Raw genomic sequence first — 26,045 nt, forward strand, 5'->3', positions numbered from 1 at the left:
GTAACCAAAAGTTTGTTTTCTATGTCTGTGAGTCTATTTCTGTTTTGTATGTAAGTTCATTTGTACCTTTTTTTAGACTCCACATATAAGTGATATCACATGATATTTGTCCTTGTCTGACTTACTTCACTTAATATGACAATCTCTAGGTCCATCCATGTTGCTGCAAATGGCATGATTTCATTCTTTTTTATGGCTGAGTAATATTCCATCACATATATGTATATCACATCTTCTTTATCCATTTATATGTCTTGGCTTTTGTAAATAGTGTTGCTATGAACATTGGGGTGCATGTATCTTTTAAAATTAGAGTTTTCTCCAGATATATGCCCAGGAGTGAGATGGCAGGATCATATGGTATGTATATCTTTTCTTATTCATGGGATTAGCTCCCCAGCCAAACGGGAAGTGTCACCTCTTCTCCAGAGGAGTAGGAAACTCCGTAACCATTGCCAGGCCACATACACAAGTGTACCACTGGGCAAGTGGCAATGGGGAAGCTCTGATCCAGGCTGCCTCCAAGGCCAAGGGCACAGGTTTGTCAGTCACACTCAGCCTGCAGGGCTTCTGTCTGGCCTGCAGATGCCTTTCTTTTATTTAAAAAATACAGCCAACATTCAGAAACTGACACATTTCACAAAACAGCTCAGCAGATCTGGCCACAGTGGGACTGTGTTCCAGCACAGCACAGTCCCCGAGCTGAGAAGCTGCCCTGTGTTAGCTCAGCTCTCCGATTTGCCATGGTCCTCACCATTCCTGCAATATTTGCTTTGGTGTCATCTGAAATAGAGCACACACATGGTAGCTTTTCTCCTTACTGTAGCTGTGGGATTAGAGCAAAGCTCTCAACTTCCCTGAGACCCCTGTATCTGCAAGATGGAGTACCCCATTGCTCCCCTGAGTCTGGGGTGAGGATTGGATGAGAAAGTCCTTGGGAAGCAGAAGGTACTCTGCTCCCTCCCCCATGTGCTGCTCTTCTACTTCCTCTCCCCTTCCCCCGGCTTCCCAGACCCCACTGCTTCAGCTTCCCAGACCCAACTGCTTCCCTCTATGGAAGCTCCTCGCTGCTCTCTAAAGGGCTCAGGTGGCTCCCTGCTTGGCAGCTGGATCTGCCTTCCTAGGATGGAAGTACCTGCATCAGTATGAGGTCTCTAGCCAGGAAGGATGCGTATGTCACGGGGAAGGGGTGACTGGGGTGGAGGGGGGCTCTGATAGCTGGGCTTGGCCTCAGAACAACTAAAAATAAGGTTTGAAAAGTAGCCAACCACCTCCCTCAGGTGACCACCAGATGGGTGATTACCACTGAAAAGTCTTTCCTTTATAATCCTGAGGTCCTTGTTCGAGAAACAGGTGTGACAGCCACTGCAGGAGAAGTCAGCAGGGTTTGCTCAGCGTTGCTGGGAAATAGCTACTTCTTCCCTCCTGACGCTATTAAGCTAGCGGACCTTTTTTGTTTTTTGTTTTTTGCGGTACGCGGGCCTCTCCCGCTGCGGAGCACAGGCTCCGGACGTTCAGGCTCAGCGGCCATGGCTCACGGGCCCAGCCGCTCCGCGGCATGTGGGATCCTACCGGACCGGGGCACGACCCCGTGTCCCCTGCATCGGCAGGCGGACTCTCAACCACTGCGCCACCAGGGAAGCCCCATCTAGAGGACTTTTTAAAAGGTTTTAAACTTTTATTATTTCTTGAAATAAAGTATCCTCCCATTCCAAAATGAATTGGGCTTCAAATGCATTCCCCCAAATTTTCTTTGTTTTGATTACAAAAGTAATCCGTTCATGTTCATTTACAGAAAAATTTGGGAAATGTATAAAGACACAGAAGGAAATTAAAACCTCTCATCATCACTTGTTAATATTTTGGTTTATGTCATTCCACATTTTTTTCTTTGTACTCCCGATCATATATATGTATATCCGTACATGTATTTTCCACATGTACATGTTGGGTCTCATTTTACATACTATTTTATAACGCACAGCATAAGTCCTGGCAAAGATTAGGCAATAAATATCACCACGGCTAATAAATATCACTTATGGAGTGCTTACAATATGCCAGGCATGATGTTAGGTGTTTTATATGCATTATGTCACTTAGTCCTAATAACGATGCTATGATACAGGAACTTACTCATGTTTTACAGATGGGAAACTCAGAGAGGCTCAGAGAGGCCCAGAGAGGTTACGTCACTTGCTACAAATGTAGTCAATGAGATGGACAAATACCGTCTCCGGTATTTTGGTATGAACAAAATGCACACTTGCTGGTTTAAAACTTTTTAAAAAATGATTTAAGCAGTGCCTTACCACCTACTCAGGTGAGAATTTTTTACTGAGAAAGATGTGAAAACATGTTCTGGTCTTGGAGGCAGGAAGTCTGGCTCTGCAACTGACTAGTTGTATGATCTGGAGTAAGTAACTTAACCTCCCCGTCCCTCAGTTTCCTGGTCTACAAAATGGGATTTGTGTGGGGAGAAGGCTTAGTACTGTGTCTGGCATAACAGAGCGTTTGATATGATTGACAAATGTTGATGGCATTTGGAAAAACATCAAGAAATGAAAGGTACATAACACGAAGCTTGCTTTAAAAGGCTCACCCATGACATTTCGGGGCGATGTCAGCCAGTGTGGGGCCGATGAGGACTGTGATCTTGGCTGGTGATGAGTGTCTCCCCACCCCCCGCCCCGCGGCCATGTTCACCTTCTAGGAAGGACTTCTGAGCTGCAGCAGTAAAACGACTTATCAATTTGTCTTTCAGAAACAGGTAATATCTCAATATGCCCAATTCCTAAAATAGCACATTTGCATCTCTAAACTTTTTGTGGTTTAAATAAAAGTCAATGGCTGGGGAAAATGAAAAAGCACAGGATACCTGAATTTGAATAAATTTGAATCGTATTGCAATTAAGGGTCTCCCAATTTCCCTCCTTCTTTGTGGCTGTTTAACTTCTCTGAGCCTCAGTTTTTCCGAGTGTCAGTACTACCTCCCTCTTCAAGATAGTGTGGGGCAGGGCTTCCCTGGTGGCGCAGTGGTTGAGGGTCCACCTGCCAGTGCAGGGGACACGGGTTCGTGCCCTGGTCCGCGAAGATCCCACGTGCCGCGGAGCGGCTGGGCCCGTGAGCCATGGCCGCTGAGCCTGCGCGTCCGGAGCCTGTGCTCCGCAACGGGAGAGACCACAACAGTGAGAGGCCCGCGTACCGCAAAAAAAAAAAAGATAGTGTGGGACAAAAAGCAATATGTGTGAAGGTTTTAGCTCAGGGTCTTTGTCATAATAAATAATACCCTTTATGAGGCTGTATATATGAGGTGGTCTAGAACACAGGCTTTGAGGTTAGATCTGGGTTAGAACCCTAGTTCTGCCTTTCACAAGCTCTGTCACCTTGGACAAGTTATTTTGCCTCTCTGAGCCTACCTCACGGGGTTTGTATGGCCTGAGCACTTATGTGTGTAATACCTGACCCGGAGTAGGCATCCAACACCAGATACTATGATGAGGTCCTCCTTGCTGTCTCCTGGTCACTCTTTGCCTTTTTGATCCTTGTAAAGCCTGAACTGCATGACATAGCACTTGATTATACACTGCCTTGTATTGTCCTCTTGTTTTTTTTTCATGCGCTTTAACTCTGGCTCTTTTCACAAGGCTCAGACCCTTGAAGGTGCCATTTGGAACCTAGACTTCTTTAGTATTCCTTCCAGGGACTCACATATGTGCGGGCTCAATAAATCTTTGCTGCCTTGAGTTGCATCTGATTGATGGCTCTTTCCCTGTTGATTTCTCAAGGTTTCTCCCAGACTGAGCTAAAACCCTTGGGGAAAATTGCAGCAGCCTGCCGGAGTCCCCAGTGCCCTGAGCTCTTGGCTCTGCTGAAAATGACAAATGGAGAAGCTGAAGGGCCTGAGTGCCACTGCAGGCATCTGACAGCGAAGGAGAGGGGCCGCTTAGCCTCCCTCCCTGACCCTCCCAGCCACCTGGCTCAGCAGCAGTGCCTGTGGCTTTAGTGGCACAACTGTGGCCTTAAATGGCACTAGAGCTTAAGATGCTTCCCTTATTTACATAGCTGCTGTTTTAATGACTGGAGTAGGTCCTTCTGTGGTCCCAGCAGGTAATGGGAAGGAAAGTTAAACAGACATGAAAAAAGTGAGGGAGGAGTAGAGTGAGGACCTGGCTGTAGATTTTCAACATTTGTATTTCGTTTCCCCAACTGAGTATAAGTCATTAAAGAGGGGAACATCCCACCCTCACAATTCCTCAATTATTTCTAATAGTTTTACCACTAGAAGAGGGACCAAAGACTCACTAAAGTAAAATAATTGACATTTGGTGTCAGGGCAGAGCTGAGGGGTGAGTATGCTAATTTGCATATCTACAACTCTTTGTGAGTGTAGTTTCATCATTCAAGCCTGTTTACGAGTATTGGGCTACTTTGTAGAACAAATAACTTGTCTGATTTTAGGGATTGTAAGGTCATTCGTTCATTCAACAAATATTTATTGAGCTAGGGGCTAGGTTCTGTGAATACAGAGATTATTCATTGGGCAAATATTTGCTAAATCCCCTGCACGAAAGTCCTGTCTCAGGTGCTGGGGATGGAGCCGTGAAGGAGACAGGCATGGGCCCTAGCTTTGCAGACCCAGTGGGGAATAAGTGGCAAATGAGTGGCCAGTATAATATACAGTGCAAAGTGCTAAGAGGGATTACACAGGGTGCTGAGGGAGTTCTCAGTAAGAATCCCAGACCTAGACTTGGGGGTTCAGGAGAAAGTGACAGCTAAGCTAAGCCTGATAGAAAACAGGAGTCGGCCAGATGTGGAGGTGGGCGTAGAGAGGCAGGAGGGAAAATTGTTACAGGCAGAGGAGAGACCAAGTGCAAAGGAACTGGAGGAGATAGGCTAGGTTATGCTGCAGTTAAAAAAAAACAAAAACAAAAGCCTCAGCCTCTAAGTAGCTTAACACAAGGAAAGTTTCTTTCTCACTCAAGAGAAGCCTGATGTGAGATCGGGGCAACTGTCTTCCATGGGGTGATTCAGTGATCCAGGATGCTTCCGTCTCAAGACTGCACCATTTCAACATATGGCTGAGGAAGAAGAGAGAGAGAGAGAGAGAGAGAGAGAGAGAGAGAGAGAGAGAAAGAGAGAGAGAGAGAGAGAAAGAGAGAGAGAGAGAGATGAGCTGGATATTCAATGCTTTAGTCTGGGAGTAACCACATGACTTCTGCTCATAACCCATTGGCCAGAACTAGTCACATGGCTCCATCTAATTGCTACAGGATAAGAAATGTAGGTGAGCATATTTAACATTTGGTGAATGACACTGTCTGTGCGTACAGAGAGTGTAAATCGCACATTGGGAAAGAGCTAGTCGTTCCGAATGGCTGGAGCTTATCGTGTTTGTGTGTATTGGGGGTTGGTGGGCAGGGCTGGGGAGAGAAATTGTAAATAGTGAGATAAGCTGAGGCCAGTCACAAAGGGCCTTACAATCCATTTTAACGTTGAGGAATTTGGACTTTATGGAGACATGGTAGAATTTTATTAGGATAATACTGGCATTCCAGAAAGTTCATCTTAGAAAGATCAGGCTTTCTTATAGAGACTGAGAGGGAGGCGGCAAGATTGGGGAATGGTTAAGAAGTTTTTGCCGTTGATCGGGTGAGAGATGATGGTGCTTGAACAAGGAAGGATGAGATGTGAGGATGAGAGAGGTTGGTGCATTCTCAAGGGAGAGTCTGGCTGGTGGTGTTAACTGGGGAGTCATGAAGGTATAGAGGGTATTCGAAGTCAAGACTATGGAAAGTTGAATTAAAACAAAATCCCTGCCCTTGAGTAGCTAAAAGTCTAGTGTGGGGTGGGAGCCAGGCATAAAAACAAATATTAGAATTCAAGGTGAATGGTATAACACTGAGGAATGTACAAGGCTTAGTGATGGCACAAAGCCTGCAGGATCAGAGAAAGCTTGACAGCAGAGGGCAAGACTGAGTGAAAGTTAGGTAGGTGGGTCAGGGAAGGGCAGTCCCTGTGGAAGGAACAGCATGTGCAAAGGCATGGAGATGTAAACGCAGCCTCGCCCAGCCAAGGCAAGTCTTGGTTCTGGAGCATTTCAAGCGTGCTCATCTAAGAGGAGAGGCAGCAGCTGCACTGGAGGCCTTGAGGAAACACCTGTCCATCAACATCTCAGCAGCGCACCCTAAGTAGGAGGGCAGTTTTACATGATTGAAGAATTCAGGATAAGGTGGCATCTTTAAAAAATTTTAAACATTTAATTTTATCATGGAAGTCTTCAAACATAAAAAAGTAGAGAAAATAATACAGTGAACCCACATGTATTCATCACCCAGTTTCAGTAATTCTTAACATTCTGCCAGTCTTTGTTCATTTACTTATTTCCCTCTCTCTTGATTACTAGAGTATTACTTTCAGCTTTCTACTATGAAGAAAGATAGTGGAGGAGAGTATAATGAACCCTCATGTACCCATTACCTAACCCCAGGAAACATCAACCCAAGGCCATGCCCCCATCTGATTACTCCCCTATCATCATGTCATTTCACCTGTAAATACTTAAAAGAATATATCTCTAATAAGGACTTAAAAATATAACTGCAGTATCATTGTCACTCCTAACAAACTGAAAACTACTTCATAAGGTAGCATTTAAAAAACTTTGGGGAGGTGTTTGGTAAAGCCAGAAAATCCTGTGACTGTGTGTAAATGTGGATGCTCAGGTTGGTATAAATCTGATTCCTTCAACCAGGTCACACCGGCCAAGCCAGGATCAGATTGGGGGTGGGTGTGGGGGAGAAGGAGTTGGAGTGAATTTAGGGAAAGGTAGGGCTGTGGGTAGGAGGCTAGTTCAGAGGTCAGCAGCCTATGGGGCAGGAGAAGCTCTGAGCACACCCAGGGAGCCCCCTCAACCCTACTGGGTGGCCTTGGCAGGCAGGAGGCATCCATCCAAGGAAGAGAAATTCGGAGAAGAAGGGATGGAGCAGGAAACAGGGAGAAGGGGGTGGGAAGAGAGAGAGGGGCTGATACAGAGAAAGAAAAAGAGGAAGGGGAGAGCAAAACTAAATAATGACGGAACATCCACAGCATGCCAGGTGTCGGGGTCCTACCTCTGCCCCCCTCCCGGCTTCCAGGAGAGAGGCTCCCCCAAACCTGCCTGGTCTCTTGCTCATCCCTTTAGTGAGTTACTGTATCTGTGGTGGGAGGTTCGGAGCAGGTATGTACGTATCTATTAGCAAAGAGTGTTCTGTGTCTTTGGCAGAAGAGGGGAAGGGCTCCACCAGCACCAGCGGGGCAACCTGCATCAGGGCCTTGGCAAAGCTGAGGAGGTGCTGTCTGCAGGATGGCATCTGCCAAAGCAGGGAGAAGGAAGGCAGCAAAAATGAAGGGGTTGAACCTCCCATCAGAGAGGGACCGCGAGGGTGCTGTTGAAATCCTTCCCCTGGGCTCCGCTGAGTGTGGAGAGCGGCACACTTGGTTTTGACCTTGAGCGCCCTTTCTAGGCAAAAGCAGCGCAGGGTGTGGGGAGGGTGACCTGGGTAAACAGGAGGGTCTTGGGTTTGGGTAAATCCGCTGGGAGAGTCTCCGGACCTCCTCCCTCAATGCCCACCCACGGTGCGGGCACGGGGCAAGGGGTGGGCAGCCGGTACCCTGGCTGCCCCAGGACTCCAAGCACCCCACTGCCCCCAGTTCCTGATGAAGTCCTGGGCCCGCGCCTCCTGGAGCTTTCTAGTTCCATCTCAGTCAGGTGCTCATTTTCCAAACCCGGTGGAAGTGCCCCCAGGAGCGCAGAGACAGCGGTTCCTTAATGGCCAGTCGGCCGGTTGGCGCCACCCTGAGCGCACTTTTGCAGAGCGCTTCCTTCTGGGACGTCTGGGATGGATTGCCAGAGGCCCCTGGTCCGGTGAGGAGCCTGACCCAGGGAAATCTCTTTCTGCCCTTTCATTCTAGGCAAGTTACAGGCTGGAGGTGAGCCGCGTTGATTAGAAACTGCACAATGGGCTGGTGGCCACATGAGGCCCAGGGGATGAAATCACCAGTGGTGTGGCTTCCCAGATAGCAATGTTGGTGAACACATAGCAAAAGGAAGTAGACTAAATCAATCCGATCTGGGGACTTGTCTTCATCTGTAAATAGTAATAATTAGCACATTGAATTCTTATTATGTGCTGGGCACTGTTCTGGCATTGTTCTAATGCATCTCGTGCATGTTTTAAACATGCATTATCTAATTGCATAACATTATTCCTGATTTTACAGATAAAGAATCTGAGCCACTAAGAGATGACATCACTTGGCCAAGGTCACATAGCTTCTGGGGTCAGTGCTCTGTTTCGCCTTTGTGAAGAAGTGGGAACATGCATTGCACTTTTCTGAAGGAAAAACAAGCTGATGTCAGGAATTCTTTCAAGAAAGCAAATTTCAGGGCCGTTGCTGAGATCATCACCCATTCAGCAAATGTCCCAAACGCTGAATGGTCTTCTGTGTCAAAGCACTTGGCATAACTGCTGTTCACCATGATGACCTGCAACCACCCAAGAAAGGTTAATTTATGGTCTCCAGATCTGTTTAATAAGGTGGGGGAGCAAGTAACAAGCTTTGAAAAGGTCTCCATCAAAACCAAATTAACAAAGTTAAAGACTTATAGGAATTAACCCCCCTCTTTGAAAATCTTGGCTACTCTGGTAACTCATTCTAGAGGATGCTTAGTTTTAAACATTGTCCCCTCTGGAGGGGCTCTGCTCTGATGTCACCAGCGTTGCTGTTGCATCTGCGTAACAGGAACAAACAGTGTCTCTCCACTATTTCCCCGACAAGGACTTCCGGAAGATGGCGGGACCACGTGGTGAAGTTCTTTTTCTTCCACCCACCTCAGTCTGAAATTCCCCAAAGCTCGGAGCCCTCTGATGCAGCCGGCCGTTTCCCCAGCAGTTGCGCTGGCATCTTGCCCCCTTTACACAACGCAATCACTGTTGCAGAAAATGAGGGTCCTGTGACCATTTGGCACCATCCACTGCCTGGCATTTGTGTGGGAGAAGGAACTTTTTCTCCCTGACAATAGATTCTGATCACAAACCAGGCCCGTTTCAGAGAAACAGCTTCCACAGAACGACTTTGCCTAGAGGTAAAGAACTGAGTGGTAGAACAGAAATGATTTCCTGCGGGAGCCTGTTCACGTCACTGAGACATGAGTGAGGGCTGGGAAGGCCCCATACAGCTTTCCACCTCCCACCCTGACGGCTATCAACTCTCACTCGAGGTGTTCTCCCTTAACTCTGGTCCTCTCCTAGAATTTGTTTCAGACAATGGCATATCTGGTCCCTGGCCACTGTGATGGGCATCCTGTAGTTAGTGGTCTAGGATTCCAGCCTTACCTCTGAACGCAGGTGTAACGATCCTTTCTTACAGGTAGCATTTCCCTGGGTTACTTTACTAAGAAATTAACATTAGTATAATACCATTAACTAAACTACAGATTTTCTTTGGATTTCCCCAGTTTTCCCACTAATGTCTTTTTTCTGTTCCAGGATACCATATTGCGTTTAGTTGTCAAGTCTCTTCTGATCTGTGAAAGTTTCTCAGTTGTTCCTTATTTTTCATGACCTTGACGCTTTCAGGTGTTTTACTGAATGTCCCTCAATTTGGATTTATCTGAGTTTTTCTCAGGGTTAGACCAGGGTTATGGATTTTCTGGAAGAATACCACAGAGGTGAACTGCGCTTGCTTTTCACACCATATCAGATGGTACATGACACCAACATGACTTATCAGTGGTGAGGTTAACCTTGATCACATGGGTAAGGTGGCTTTGTCAGTTTTCTCCACTGTAAAGTTACTGTTTTTCCCTTTCTAGACTCTACTTATTGGAAGTGAATCACCATGTCCAGCCCACTTGCAAAGGGAGGGATATGAAGCTCCACTCCTTTGAGGAGGAAGAATCCACATATAAAGAAGATTTGTCTCTTCTCCATGACTTGGTTATTCAATTATTTATTTACATCAGCATGGACTCATGGAATTTACTTTATTCTTGGAGTTATAACCAATACTTTCTAAATTGTTGCAGCTTTGTTCATTGGGAACTTTCAGGTTGGCTCCTGTGTCCTTTTGATGTATCCCCCATTTTTTTCCCTTTCTTTACTTTCTGGTACTATAAGATGCTCCAGCCTCACCATGTATTTTCCCTGCTCCAGCCCTACAATCAGTTCTTTCTCTGAGGAGCCCTTTACTGGAGAATGGATTTAGAAACCAAGTTCTGAGCTCCTGGTGTGCTTTTTGCTACTGGGGTGTCACTGCTTCTACACCCTCTCTGTGGACAGAGTTAGGAAATATATATATGTATACTTACCCATGTATATGCACATATCTGTATTTATTTCAGTATCTGTCTGTCTGCATATATACGTAAATAAAAATGACTTCATACTGATATCTCCAACTCTGATCCAGCACTGCAGGATTCATTCTAGCATTCCCCTCTCTTCATTGTCACTTCTTTCTCTGACAGTAAGAAACCTGGCTCCCATTGTCTGTATATCATATAGTTATTTGTTCAACCCTATCGTACATGTAGTTTCAGAATTGCTAACCCATATCTCTATGAAAAACAAAATTTTGACTAGAATACTGTGTTTTTGTAGAGTTCTTTTTGTCTTTAGCCCAGTCAAAACATCATTTTCCAAAGTTACTGAGGTCAGTTCTTTTTTTCCTTTCTTGATCCCATCTTAATATTCTCAAAGCATTTCCACATCTGGCTTCACCTTTGATCGTATCATTACTGTTGTGTGAGAGAGGACAAAACCATGACATGTGGAGGTTGGATTGGTTGCCTATGGTCACGTGATCAGTTGGGTCCATGATTAGAACTTGCTACTTTGGGCTATGCTGGACCAAACTACTTTCCCTGGAGCTGCTGTTTGCAGGGTGGGCCTGGGCCGCAAAGACAGCTGTTACATGGGATGTCTGGTCAAATGAGAAGGTCAAGTATGGCTGAGCCACTTGTCCTTTTGTTGATCAGGCAGAGTTGTCAGGTGTCAGGGGAAAGGAAGCTTAGAGATCTCATGGCTCCAACTACTTCCCTGACAGATGGGGAAACTGAGACCTAGAGGGGTGATGTGACTTGTCCGAGATGAACCTGCTGGTGAGAGACATAAGCGGGAACAGGAGCCAAGACTCTGCATTGCCATATCTGTGCTTTTCTCATCACTCTGGGAAAAGAGGTCTTCAGAAAAAAGCCCTTTGAAATTGTTTAAACAGCGTTGGGAGAATTCACCACTGTTTCCTGAATAGAGAGGTAGATCCAGGAAGATTCCTTCATGCCTTGTACCTCCAGAAATAGGGGGAGGGTTGTTTAAAAAATGACTGGAGGGTCTGGAAATTTGATCCTTACATGTCACACAGTAGTGACTACATCTAAAAGTGGCAATTTGAGGGATCTTGTAAATTCCAGAGCTACCATTTTTTATTAGAGTCATATCCTCTCTTAATTGTCATCTGCCTAGTATCTAAAATGGTGAGGAGAGCAGTGTCTGTCCTGCCCAGGTCATGAGTTATTTTAAGGTTCCCTACCTAACTGGAAGGAAGGAATCAACCCTTTTTCTTTTCTTTACTGACTGCTGATTTCCTAGTCTCCAGCACAGTACATGGAACACAGTAGGAATTCAATAAATATTTATTAAATGAGTGAATGATCATACGCAATGCTTCAGGTAAAATACCTTGTTATCTCTAAAGCACTATACATAAGTGAGGGAATGTTAATGGCATTAACTAACGCTCTGACCTTGGGGAAGTTGCTCAACCTCTCTGGACATCGGGGTCACCATTTGCAATACAAGATGCTCCAGGCTCATCTTGTATTTTGAATTAAACTAGATGATCTCTAAGGTCCCTTTCAGATCTGTAATTCTATAATTTCTGTGTTCACTGTTATTATGAAGAGTATCGTGAGATCTCCAGATTGCTTTGGGATACCAAAGTATCACATACTGTCATGGGCTACAGCAAGGATGACAAGTTGATTTCTTTTCTTGTGTGAATCCCATTCGATTGGTAGTGGCTGCCTGGAATGCAATGTTGAGAAAGACTCTGAAGGTCCGTGATATAGCATTATAATGATTGATTAGTGATGTCTGTCATGGGCACAGAATATAAAGCAGTAGCAAGCATGTCAAATATCTGCCATCTCCAATCTGATGTTCAAAACAACTGCCCTGGAGTTTCTGGGAGAAATGTTATTTTTCTTTGATTTTGCATGATAATGGAGAGACCACTTGGGTGAGGCCAGGGTTTCCTAGAGGTAAACCCAGAGCTCTACAGACTTATAGTAAATCACCCTTCTGCCTTTCATTGCCTTTCCTTTTTATTTATTAGGCAAATAAAGAAAATTGTCATGGTTGACTAATTCATTGTTGAGAAGTGAAATACAGACTCAAGAGTCTCTACCACCCTGAGACTCAGACAGCTGTATGGTCTCTGTTCTTAAGGAAAATGAGAACGTAGAATGACATAAAAATTCTACACTAAACATAAACCCATTCACCCAGTATGTATGTGTTGAACACCATTATGCTGAAAACACAGATGATTTCTCCAGGGATAAGGCATTTCCCCCTTCTCTTATTTCCTTAAGAGTGGTGGCCAAACCATTGACTGGCCACTATGTGTGGGTCCATGAGTTTTCTGAATGTAATTCTTATTTCCCCCAGTCTACCCTAGTGATGAGGAAATAAGTTTTGGGTCTGACTCCCAGAATTCCTGAAGGAAATATACAAATAAGGCCCCTTAACTCTCCCATTGCACACGGGGGACCCTAGCCAGCCAAGGACGGACCTTCACAGCCCACAGGTACCATTCTGTTGCTCAATGTGCTTTAGAAATGCAAGGATGCTGTGAACTTGAGGATGTTCCCGTTCTTCCCTGCCTACATGGAAGTGTGGAGAGGCCTCTGCATCTTGGCTTGGGGGTCATGTGTATTGATCTCCACCTGTCGTCATTTCATGGCTGTGCAAACATGCGTCACATGGAGGAGCGACATGGCAATCCCTTGCCTATCTTCTCCCTCCAGGGTGGTCCGGGTTTGCTGTGGCAACATAAGCTTCTAGTTACCCTCCCTCAAGTTTCATCTTTCTCTACTGTCTGAGCCGTTCCTGAAAAGGCTGCATTAACTGAGTGAGTGATTACTTCAAGACTTGAAATAGCTTTTTTCCTGTCCCAGATATGACACAGCCACTTCCTCAGTAGAGCCATCACTCCAAGAGGAACAGGATGTCCTTGTAACGGAGCCAAGAGGGTCACATGATCAGACAGTCGGGGGCCTCCTGGGACCTTGTTTCCCCTTAAGCTGCTGGCCAGGACTTGTCCACAAAAGCCTCTCTGCGACAGACCCAGGCAAGCCATCCTGAACCTATCCTCTTATAGGGTTTCAGTCCAGAGCATTTCTCTAGGGAATAAGTGTTTGATGAACGAACACTAGAAGGGTGATAGGGAAGAATTCCTGTGGAGTGTCTTTGGTGGCCACATGGAAATAAAGCCAGAATGCATGTGTTTCTGTATTAGAAGAATTGGGGAATCCCAATTGCCTGGTATCCTTGTCCCCCATGGCACCCTTGAAGGAGACCATAAAGTTTGGACAGGCAGCCGAACTTGCTGATTGGGGAATTCTTGGCTTAGTCTGGAGCCGGCTGGAGTAGAGAGTGGGAAGCAGAGGGAGGAAAGGGTTACATTAGAATTCAGGATCAGGCAGAAGAGAAAAAGCATTTATGAAGGTTGACCCCCAGCCCTAAACCCAGCTCCAGACCCCAGACCTTGCAGACACATGGTCAAGTTTTATTGGGAAGTCACCAGCCACTCCAGGGGAAAATATGATTTAGGCAGCTGTGCAGGAGCAGGGGTGGGGGAGCTGAGAAAGGTCTTCAAGCGGCCCAAAAAGGGGAAAATTAGCTGAGTCAGAAGCCAACAAGAGGAACCTGAACTAGAGGAACTTGGTCTGTAGGGTCAGAGGCAGCCTCATGCTGGGAGAGAGACTTGGGTTTTTGCTTTTATTTTTTTTAAATCTTGAATTTCTGGTGCCATAAAAATCTTTATGAGACACAAAGTGATTTCATATTTATTTAGTGAAACCTTCTAAACAACTAAAAGTCACCTTTGGGGTGAATGGGAAAGTCCCCAGTCAGACCAGGAAGAAGTTCCAGAATGCCAGGAACCTGAGCAGATTTTCCAGGGCCACCTGGTCTTGCTGCTAAACCCCATCTCTTCCCTCCAAGAGTGAAATAGTAGATAAATCCAAAAGCTCCAGAGATTTTGACCTCTAGAAGAATTGAGGCTGGCCATCAGCCAGGAGAGGTCACATAACTTTGACTATTGCCTGGGACATGGGGAAAGCCACCGGGTCACAAAACAGACATCAGTATTGCTCTGATCAGAGCACGCAGTTGCAGACAACAGCGTTCACTCTAGCTGGCTTAAGCAGGAAGGAGTTTATTTGGGGACATTGGGAAGCTCGTAGAATTGTCAGAAGGGCTGGAGGAGCAGGTTTTAAGCTGAACCTCTAGGAACAGTGCCTGGAACCACCCTGCAGGATTGGGTTGGTAGAGAGCGGCTGCCACTGCCAACCACGGACCCATGCTTGCCCCTGCTGCAGGCAGGGAGCAGCCACTGCACCTCCACCCCCAGAAACCTCCCAGAAGTATGCCCACACCCCTCCTGTTTCCTCAGCTGACTTCCAAATCAAAGTCTCTTGTGGGTGCATCTAAGTGACAAAATCTAAGCCACATGTCTGTACCCAGGAAGGTGAGAAATGTCTATACACACACACACACACACACACACACACACACTCAACGTAAATATCCTTAAAATGTGGAGAGATTACGCAAAGACTTGAGAAGTTGGGAATGGCAGATATCTGCTACCAGAGGTCTGTGAGCTGCAGCCTGGGACGCTCAGGAAAAGGTCGTGCCCCGTGTGTGGGTGAAGTGATAGATTCCTTGGTCAGTCTCCCTCAGCAGCATTCCGCTCAGTTGGTCTTAGGCAAAACAGAGAAGTAGTGCTTGCCTTCTAAGCTCTTCACGTGACCAACCCAAACTGTCATCCATTTATTTAGCTTTAAGACATTTTCAAAAAGAGATTTGAGTCAACCCGGGTGTCGTTTTGCATAAGCAATACTAGTCCATTATGGGCATCGTGCAAGACACAGTTACACACGACTTCTAGTCTTGATGGGGAGTCAGGAAAACATACTCGCACCAACAGTACAGAAATAACCTCGTTATGAGAAGCATCACGTGAATGGTGCAGAGCTGTGGGCTGGTCAGTATGGCTTTCTGGAGGAGACAGGATTGGAGCTGCTCCTTGAACAATGGGTGGATTTAGATAGGCAGTCCTGGAGGATGGGAATGAGGTGAGTGATGCTTGGGGTGGGTGGGGCGTGTGTATACAAAGGAGATCCAGTCAGCTACAAGTCTGGAAGCAGTGCAGGGTATGAGCAGAAGAACTGTAAAAGATAACAATAGATACTTGAATTGGGACCGTGTTTTGGAGAATCTTGATTGCCCTATGTATTAGTCAGAACTATTTTAGTTTTAATCGATAGAAATACAACTCAAGTTACAACTTAAGACAAAAGGGAATTTATTGTTCCATCTAATTAAAAAGTCCAAGGGCATGAGTTTGAGACCCGGCTAGATCCAGATATTCAGATGATCTCATCAGGACTCAGTATCTCTCAGCTCTGGGTTAGTCTGTGTTAGTTTCATTTTCCAGCAGGCTTTCTCCTTGTGGTGGTCCCTGGCAACCCCAGGCTTACATCATCTCAGTTTAGAAATCTCTTGCCCAATATTTCTAGCAGAATTCTCAGGTCTGAGGTTTATTGATTGGCTCAGCCTGGGTCATAAGCAATCACTCCCCATCCTTACCAGAACTATAACCTTGACCAAGGGAATGAGGGGTCTCTCACTGACCAGATCTGGGACATGGCCCAAGAGGGCAAGTTCACCTTCACCCCAACCACATGGAGGGATGGTCACTTTAGCAGATGCTATAGGTTCCTCATCCTTTTGCCCTTGGTCCTTTCCCATTTCAGTGAATGCTGGCTCAATTTCCAATTGTTAACATCTGCCTCTCTTTACCTGAAGCCTTTCTCGGACCACCAGAGACCACCTGCACACATTCAAGACAGGCCAGAGAGCCAGGGAATTAACATCTCCTAGGAGCAGTCCTCAACGAATGGCTGATGGGATTGGTGTATAAATGCCACATTAGTATTTAAATTATATTTAATAGTAAAATAATAATTCAGGGACTTCCTTGGTGGTGCAGTGGTTAAGAATCTGCCTGCCAATGCAGGGGACACATTTTGAGCCCTGGTCCGGGAAGATCCCACATGGCGCGGAACAACTAAGCCCGTGCGCCACAACTACTGAGCCTGCACTCTAGAATCCGTGAGCCACAACTACTGAGCCAGTGCACTACAACTACTGAAGCCTGCGTGCCTAGAGCCCGTGCTCCACAACAAAAGAAGTCACGGCAATGAGAAGCCCCCACACCGCAACAAAGAGTAGCCCCTGCTCGCCATGACTAGAGAAAGCCCACGTGCAACAATGAAGACCCAACGCAGCCAAAAATAAATAAATTTAAAAATAATAAATAAAATAAAATAATAATTCACACTAATAGAGGCATGCTAATTTTAAGGAGGAAGAAACCTGTAGGGCCTCTAATTCACATTTTCTGAGACCCAATTCAGCGGGAGAGCACATCTCTCTCCACCCCACACAAGTCCAGGCCTGATGTGCATTGGTTTCTATGGGGCCCCATCTGTCTTTAGACCAATTGCTGTGGTGTGGAGAATGGAGTGTGCTGACTGGGTGAGAAGCCAGATCCCATCCTCCATCTGAGGCTCTGGCGCTGAGAGTGGGGGAGCAGGTTCTCTAGGGGAAATCAGGGAACCATTCCTGAAACTAGCACGAATAGAAGCTAGGTGGCGAAAACAGTAGATTCCTGAGACTTAGTGCTCTTCCAGAAGAACGAGTGTCTCCGTCAGGTTCTCCAATAGGTTTTCCTGTTCCTCTAGTACAAGAACGTACTATCAGTGACCTTCGGTTCTCAGCTCCTTGGGTAGGGGTACAGCCACCTCGGCACCAGAGAGGTGAAGATGTCAAGAGTCTGGTACACAGTGAGATAAAGGACGCGGCCTGGGGTCTGTGAGAAACATTTCTGAGACAATTATGTGTGCCAGGCTCTGTGCTAAGTGCTTTCCCGGATCATCACATTTTATCATCCTCACGGCCACCGCAAGGTAGGTGCCATTACTAATCTCCCCATGGCAGAAGAGGAAACAGAGGCTCACAGAGGTGATGTAACTTTCCCACACAAGGACACATGGCAGAAAGTGTCAGATCAAGAGCTCGATCTGAATGGTTTGGTGTTTAGACTTCCCAAAGCTGATCATCCTGGGGAAACTGAAGCAGCACCTGGGCGACCCTGGCTGTTGGCGGCAGGAGCCACCCGCCCCCCCCAACCCATAGGGGATGGTGATGCTGTTTTTTAAATTAATTAATTAATTTATGGCTGCATTGGGTCTTCGTTGCTGGGTGTGGGCCTTCTCTAGTTGCGGCGAGCGGGGCTACTCTTTGTTGCGGTGCGTGGGCTTCTCATTGCGGTGGCTTCTCTTGTTGCCGAGCACCGGCTCTAGGAGCACGGACTCAGTAGTTGTGGCTCACGGGCTCTAGAGCACAGGCTCAGTAGTTGTGGCGCACGGGCTTAGTTGTTCCGCGGCGTGTGGGATCTTCCCAGACCAGGTCTCGAACCCGTGTCCCCTGCATTGGCAGGTGGATTCTTAATCACTGAGCCACCAGGGAAGTCCCGGTGATGCTGGTTTGAAGCGCTGGAGACAATGTTTAATAGGCAGCTCTTCTGGACAATGGCTCCTTTGCAACAGGTGAGGGAAGGGCTTCTGGAAAGTTCATTCAAACTATACCAAGCTCTCTTTAAGGAAGAAGGATGGATAATGACAGCCCACCTCCTCTTCCCCTCCCCATCACACCCCACTTTGCGTTAAGGCACAGCCACACGTTGTAGTGAACGTCCTACTCTAGACTCAGCTCCCTCACCTCTGGGAGTGCTGGTGGCTCTTGTTCTGTGGCCTCCTTCAGGGAGGCCTTACCTGACACTCCAGTCTGGATGGAAGCCTCCCACCCCCTCACCCTACTTTAGTTTTTTCATGGCACGTGATATATTGTTTAAGTATTGTCTGCCTCCCTCAGTGGAATGGAAGCTCCAGAGGAAGAGGATTTTATTTTGTTCAGAGTTGTCTCCCTAGTGCCTAGAACAGTACTTGGCACAGAGTAACTGTTAATAAATATTTGTTGAATGCATGCCTGTTTCCCCGGCACTGTGCTAAGTGCTGCCCATGAATTAGCTCACTGAATCCTCAAAAGCCTATGAACTTGCCCATGCTGGGCTCTAGAACCAATTTCAGCAGATGGAGAGGTAGATATGTCCCCCCACGCCCCTGCCTGCATTCTCCTGCCAGGACCTGGTGTCAGGAGCCCTCAGGATAGACCAACCAGACTTAACAGGCTGTGAAATTCACAAGGCCAGCTGTCTGGGGGGGTTTCCACCCTGGCTGCTATTAATGGCACCATCTGATCCCAGCACCTTCACACCTCCCTTGGTGGGAAAGTCTTTGGGGGTATAGGACAATCTCAGGTCCCAGAACCTTTTTTACAGAAATTAGCAACAAACCAAAGAGGAGAGAGCTATCCATGGAAGAGCTGGAGGGATTTGCTGCCTGTGGACCCTGGGGAGGAAAGATCTCAAGACAATGGGGGTGGGGAGTGGGCTTGGAGTGGGAATAAAAGAGGCTTTCTTGGCCTCCTCTCTCTTCCAGTCTTGCTGCTACCCCACCACCACCTCAGGAGCAGCGGGAACGAGGGCTTTGGCCTGGTCAGAGTTGCCCCACAGAGGGCCCAGCTCTCAGCTAACCAGGGGCTCCTTTCCAAGGCTGGGCCTTTTGAGACAAACAGCAACTTTCACCATGTCACACCCCAAGAGCTAATAGCCTCCCCCTGTATGTAATGTGTTTAAAGCTGGGGAGGCAAACAGCAGCCTAGGGTGGCTCACAAGCTTCCTGGGGTGCATGCTTGTGGTTCTGGAAAGGCTACAACACTGCTCTGCCCTGCAGAGTGGCCCCTTTCCACATCCTTCATTTTGACTGTAGTCGTCTTTTCTCTGGCCAGACCCTCCATTCACTATTTATTTATTTATTTATTTTTTGCGGCACGCGGGCCTCTCACTGTTGTGGCCTCTCCCGTTGTGGAGCACAGGCTCCAGACGTGCAGGCTCAGCGGCCATGGCTCACGGGCCCAGCCACTCCGCGGCATGTGGGATCTTCCCGGACTGGGGCACGAACCCGTGTCCCCTGCATCGGCAGGCGGACTCTCAACCACTGCGCCACCAGGGAAGCCCCATTCACTATTTAAAAAAAAAAAACAAACTTCCTCTCACTCAAAGGCTACCTGCTTTTTGGTTAATTGACAAGTATACAACAAATATTTATGGAAGACTTCCTGGATGCCAAGCCACACCCACAACAGTGGGCAAGACAGACAAAACCCTGGCCTGCTTGGGCCTTCCAATCCAGTGGCAGAATAATTAATTCAGCCCACAATGCAGGCCTAGTTCTGGGTTCTCAGCGTACCCTGGTTTAGCCTCTAGATGCGTGTGGCAGAAACACATCCATAACTTGTTAGAATTATAAAAGTGTAACTCAACCCTCCAGAGGAACCCTGCCACACACACAGCATTTCACCCAGCTCTCCTCTCTTCCCCTTTAGTCTTGGAGGTTGCATTTCTGTGCTAGGAATACCAGGACTTAGGAGGGGCTTTTTCTGAGTGTTGTGTGGCCAAGACTGCAGCCGGTGAACATTCTCAGGGGCCGCCCAACGCTAGAGGCTCCAGGGGATTGGAAGCCAGAGGAAGAATCCAATCTTATCCTCGATCCAGGCTTGCTGCCTGGGCCTCCAGGGGTCTGAGCTGGCAGGTGAGAAAAGGGAAAATCATCAGCATCGGGAAACAGCCCCACTCCTCCTACGGTGGGTGAGCAGCACGCTGTGAATTTGCTGTGTGGTTTGGACCAGCTTGCCAAGTTTTCTGCCTTTTGTTACAATGCTATCAGCTGTTCCCTCGCGGTTTCAGGGTATGAACATCGCTCTGTTTATACGCGGCAGCACAAAGGTCTGTGAGTTTCTGTACACAGGAGGCCACCAAATGTCTGGAGAAAGAGGAGGGAGGCGAGAGTGTACAGACATTTGCCAAAGTGACAATGAGATTCAGTTCTTACCTAGGAGGTTGGTCAGAGGTTCCCAGCTTCGGCACTGGTGCCAAAGGGCCTGTGTGGACACGACAACAGCCTGAAGTGGCTTGGGGCTGGTCAAAGGGAAAAGTCCTGGACATTCAGCTTGGAAGGTCTCTTTGATGTGACTCTGGCCTAACCCTGCTCTTTCACAGCATAGCAGACCGAGATTCAGACACATGAGATGACTTACCCAGGGTCACACAGTCAGTAGAAGAGTTGGTTTGGAATTGAGGATGCCTGTCTTTTAATTCACTGCTCTTTCACCCCCATTTTATACTAAACCCATCAATAGTAATTTAATTTCATACAGACACATGTCTATGTTTTCATGAGCAAAAGTATGAGCAATATATTTTTTTGGTAAGAGGTTTAAATATTCTCAATAGCCTGCAAGGAAAAGAATACAGCTCTTCCCAATGTCTGTATCACTTTCTCGGAGAGACAATGCAAGCCCATGCTCCCAAATACAAGTCTTAATATAATAAACCTGAACCTGTGGTAACTGTCAGTGCTTTAATGCCTGATCCAACCTTCACACCTCAGAAATCTTTGTGCGGTATGTGTGGATACCTGCGTGGGTGCGTTGTATGGACATGTGCACACTATCAAAGGGTTTTTGTTGTAATTGTTTTTGTTGCACTGATATCTCAAATGAATTTCTGGAAGAATTCATTGCTTCCAGAAGTGACCGCTTCTGGAAGAGTCTGTCCTTCTTTAGATATTCAGGCATGATTCATTGCTAGTGCTGGCCAGAGTTCCTAATTTGTGCTTTTCGTGTGTGTAGGTGACATTGGATAGGAAGTACCCAACTTGCTATACCAGAAGTTCAGTTATAAAGCGGTGATGGGAACAGGGAATGCATTTTCCCAAAAAACCCATGTCATGTATGGCTATGTGGTTTAGTTAATCCTTGAAACTTGTTTAACTACATATATATTTGAAATATTGCCTGCTTGGAATTAGTACAAGTATGAAACACTGCTTTTTCACCAACTGTGCTTAAATAGAAGAACTATAAAACCAAATAAGAATTCATTTTTAATTATCATGAATGTTGGTGGTGAGGGTGAGCAGTTTTATTAAAAGTACAGGTAGATGAAGGCTTTGTGAGAACTGTGGATGGGACCTTTATATATTCTAAGGGGTTGGGGTGTTGATGGTTCTGGTATTTGAGTATGGTTAATTTGACTTTTACACTTGTGGCTTTCTCTTTCTTCTGTAAGGTATTATTATTCTTTTTTTTTTTTTTTTTTTTGCGGTACGCGGGCCTCTCACTGTTGTGGTCTCTCCCGTTGCGGAGCACAGGCTCTGGACGCGCAGGCTCAGTGGCCATGCCTCACAGGCTCAGCCGCTCCGCGGCACGTGGGATCTTCCCGGACCGGGGCACGAACCCGCGTCCCCTGCATCGGCAGGCGGACTCTCAACCACTGTGCCACCAGGGAAGCCCCTGTAAGGCATTATTATTAGCCACACTGTTTAAGTTGATCAGATGTGATTAGGGCTTGGGCTTTTGTTGACAAATGGAATAAAGTGAAGGAAGAGAGAAAGAGGGAAACATTGTTCCTCCTGAGATCACTAGGTAGGAGTCGGAAGAAAGTGGACAAATAAACTGCCTGTGTACGTCAGCAGCAACGCCCGCTGTGTGTGGGTCCCCTGGCACTGAATTGCTTTTTGGTGGGGGGAAGGGGAAGGAGCAGAAGAGAACTGAGGCACAGCGCACCCACACGGCTCAACCCTCATGGTCAGTGGTGATTCCTGATAGCCCAGAGCCCTGTGCTCTCCCTGTGTCTGTGTGAGTGAGTCACTCCAAATCAGAATGTCAGCACCATTCCAGAAGCCCAGTCCCATGCAATCCCATGAAAGGAATATCTTGTTAGCCAGCAGGAGTTATCTGCTTTCACTGATGTCCTCCTGAAACCTGGACCCAACCAGAACCCCGGGACAACTCCATAGACATGAATTCTGGAATCCCTTAGAATATCTGGTCAACCCCATATGTCTGGGGACTGGGAAGAGGATACGGTGGGCAGAGGGACTGGAGAGCACCCCAAAGAGAAGGTATGGGGTCTGGGGCAAAAGAGGGGGGCATGAGCTCTACTTGTCTAAAAGCAGTAATGCATGAGAAAGCTATCCTGAGATGGGCCCAATTAGACTTTGAATGGTTAGTAAAGGGGGCAAAAGAGAGAACGTGACATTGTAACTTTTCCCTGTAAGAGGAGAAAGGGGTTGGTGGGGATGAGGTGTGGTCACTTCCCTGCACTATCCAGCAGGGACATTGACCCTACCCCTGACTTGGCTCAAGTTAAAACAAATAGAGTGATGTTTAACTAGCATCACAAGTGCTGGTTAGGGGAAAGCATCCATAAACTCGTGCATACAATGCTCACAAGTGCTTGGTTTAGAGAAATAAAATTTGATGAGGATGGTCTGAAGGTTATACAGTTCATGTATTCTTTCAGTTCTTAAAATCTCTCTTTGAATCACACCAGCTGTGGATCTGAACCATGTGCTTTTGGTCTCCAGTGGAAATGCTTTTTAACAAACTCAGATTTCTGAAGAAGTCATCAGCCTACATTGAGAGGTTGTAAGAGAAGGACTTATGGAACTCCTTGTCATATCTCTGGTAAGAATGTTTTCTTTATGAGGAGCCATGGAAGAAATTTCTCTTAGTTCTTCATTCCAGGAATAGTTGTTTTTCCCCTAAACACCTGGCTTTTATTTTATGGACACTATAGATCATATAACTGACCATGTCTCCCCCTTTTTCTGCTTATATTCAATTTTTTTGGCTGCCTTGAATCATCCTTGCTGCACACGGGCTTTCTTTAGTTGTGGCGAGCGGTGGCTTCTCTTGTTGCAGAGCAGGGGCTCTGGGCATGCGGGCTTCAGTAGTTGCAGCATGTGGGCTTCAGTAGTTGCAGCATGAGGGCTCAGTAGTTGCAGCTCACGGGCTTAGTTGCTTCGCGGCATGTGGGATCTTCCTGGACCAGGGATTGAACCCATGTCCCCTGCATTGGCAGGCAGATTCTTAACCACTGCGCCACCGGAGAAGTCCCTGCTTATATTCAAATTTGAAGCAATCTTGAGCCAGCGTACAGATCCTCATAACCTGCAGAACTGAATTTCACCCTTAGCATGTTCACCTTCTGTTTTTTTTTCTTGTTTTCCCCTTTAAAATCTTTCTTGTATATCTATTGTTTTGCTTTATTATATAGCATGTAATTTTAAAAAGTCATCTTAAATTATTCTGAGAGCAAGTTGCTTAAATAAATACAAAGGTGGTGAAGGGGTGCTAGCTCACGCGAGTCCATTTGCTGACTGTGGTTGGGTGGCTTGAACAACAGGCTATTCATAAGTACAGGAAATTTGCAAGACATGTTAGAAACTGGAAGTACCTGCACTATTTATAGTTGCATTTTTAAACAAATTCTTGAATCTGAGCAGTGAATATGTGCTATTCTAACTGAAAAGGTAATTATCAAATTCCTTAGTAGTCACTTGGCCATGGGGTAGAAGTAACTCGACTCTCCGCCCAGGGGAGATTTCTGGTAATTTCTTTCATCTAAGCAGCCCTATTTTCTTTTTAAGGTTAATTCCATTCAAAGATCAAAGTCCAAATACTTAATCAAAACCACTGATTTTGCAAATGCACAGCCAATCTTGGACTAGATTTGCAACCACCAAATATTGAAGAAAGCAAAGCAAAATGGAACCAGGCCCTTACAAAATACATAGTGTGTTGAATTTTTTTTTTTTTTTTGCTAGGTATCACTAAACACTGAACCCTGCTGCTCTTCAAACTCTCTCTTTTCATTTTTTTTAGGAATAAAAAAAGACCTTGATACCCCATCCTTTGAGTTACAGCTATTAGGACAATGGAGAGAGGGACGAGAGTAGGAGCGGGATGTAGTATTCGGAGGCGTTTGATGGCTGCACGTCTAGTCCACTTAGGTTTTGTACTGGATGGACCCATTGCCAGTTTCATTGAGAAGACATGTGCAGATGAGGGCTTCTGTCACCGAAAAGGGGTCACAGTTGGCAGAGGAGTGATGGTATTCCCAGTAACCCTTCTTCTGGCCGACAGTCCTGGGAATGTGGGTGCTAGCTCCAGGATTGGTCACGCCGGCAGAAAAGTCATTGAAGTTGGAGGTTTCGTGGAGTCGAGTTAGGTGCCGGGCATTGTCCAGGTCCCCCTTGGGATCATAGGCTCAGATGCAGGTACTGCTTGCTCAGTTTCTCAATGGCCTCCTCAAGGTGTTTCAGACCATTGTCCTCTCTCATGGCCTTGGTGATGAAGTTAGTGTGGCAGCCTGCACCATTCCAGGTTCCAGGAATGGGCTTAGGATCAAAGGTTGCTGTCATTCCAAAGTCTTCAAATACATGCCACAAGATGAAACGGGCCGCCCAGAAATGATGTCTCATATCCATTCCTTCACAGGGTCCTATCTGGAATTCCCACCAGGCAGGAATGACCTCGGCATTCCGTCCCTGAAATCTTGACACAAGTGTACAAGCAGGCCTGGTGGTGAGCCTGCACAATATCCCTGCCACAGGCTTTGTCTGCTCCCACACCACAGTCATATGGACCTTGGGGCCCAGGGAAGTGGCTGGAAGGCCAACCAAAGGGGTGTTCGTCTGTGCCCATGAGAATATATGCCTGCTCCATTCCAAACCGGGGGTGCTGGTTGCTCACCATGTCTGTGACCCATTTACAGGTGTGCCTTCAATTGGTCTCTGTGGGCTTTTGGTTGTATTTGAAGACTTCACAGAATACCAGCTTGGGGTCCTTGCAGAAAAGGTCCTGAAACATGGCAGCAAGGATGAGATACTTGTCACTGTTGGAGCTTCAGACTGAAAAGTACTAGAACCTTCAAAATGCCACTCAGGCAACTCATCTAACACCGTCGATCCAGGTACGCATAGCTTGGGCTTCCTCACCCTGAGACAGGGACATGCCCACCTGCTGGTTGCCTTTTTTCAAGTGGGAACTCGCTGAAGTGGCCGTGGTAGGAGGCATCCTGGGTGGCTGGGCAGGCAGGTGGTGAGAATGAGGTGCAGGAAGAGAGGCGAGGAGGCCGGGGATGCTGTGCAGACGCTCTGCTCTTCTCCCATCCTCAGCTCTGCCAAAATTATCGCTTCCTTCTCATCTAGGAAAAGAAGCAAGCTGAGCCTAGAATTGGTTTGAATGGGGCAATGGGAGGGTGTCTATTTTCTAAGTCTCCCTCGCAGTCTAAGTGTTCCTTCTGTTTCTCTCTGGGTCACCTAGTCTCAAGAGGAAATGGTGATGAGCTTACCTGTTTCCAGATGGCACAAGCATTGGGTACCATCTGGACCCAATGGTACATGGTATCCTTTGTACCACAGTGATGATGGCTCAGCGTCAGGGGGAGGGGGAGACAGAGCAGAGGCATGATTTATGGATGTGATTCAGTCTTCTTGGACCTGCTTCCCTACAGGACTAACCAGAGGCCAAATTGGGAAGAAGGAAAAGATTCATCCTGGATCCTTTGGCCCCTTTTCCATTGGGAGTGATTCTGACTCTCACCTGCTTAGAATTGAGGATGCCAAGGAGCTTTCTGGTACAAATACTAACAGTGTGGAAAATTGGCCCAGAGTATAAACAGGAGTTTGAAAAGGAAAGAATCAAGCCCATTGTATTCTTAAAGAAAAGACTTTGAAAAAAAAA

The 26,045-nt window shown here is 46.7% G+C and overlaps 1 pseudogene; it reads right to left on the bottom strand.

Annotated features, from left to right (window-relative positions):
- Positions 1 to 24,192: 24,192 nt before the first annotated feature.
- On the bottom strand, positions 24,193 to 25,376 carry LOC111175912 (glutamine synthetase pseudogene; annotated as a pseudogene).
- Between the last annotated feature and the right edge of the window lie 669 nt (positions 25,377 to 26,045).

Source organism: Delphinapterus leucas, chromosome 2, assembly GCF_059928025.1.
Source record: "Delphinapterus leucas isolate spDelLeu-1000000601 "Yukka" chromosome 2, BTC_Dleu_Yukka2, whole genome shotgun sequence".
Classification (NCBI taxonomy): Eukaryota; Metazoa; Chordata; class Mammalia; order Artiodactyla; family Monodontidae; genus Delphinapterus; species Delphinapterus leucas.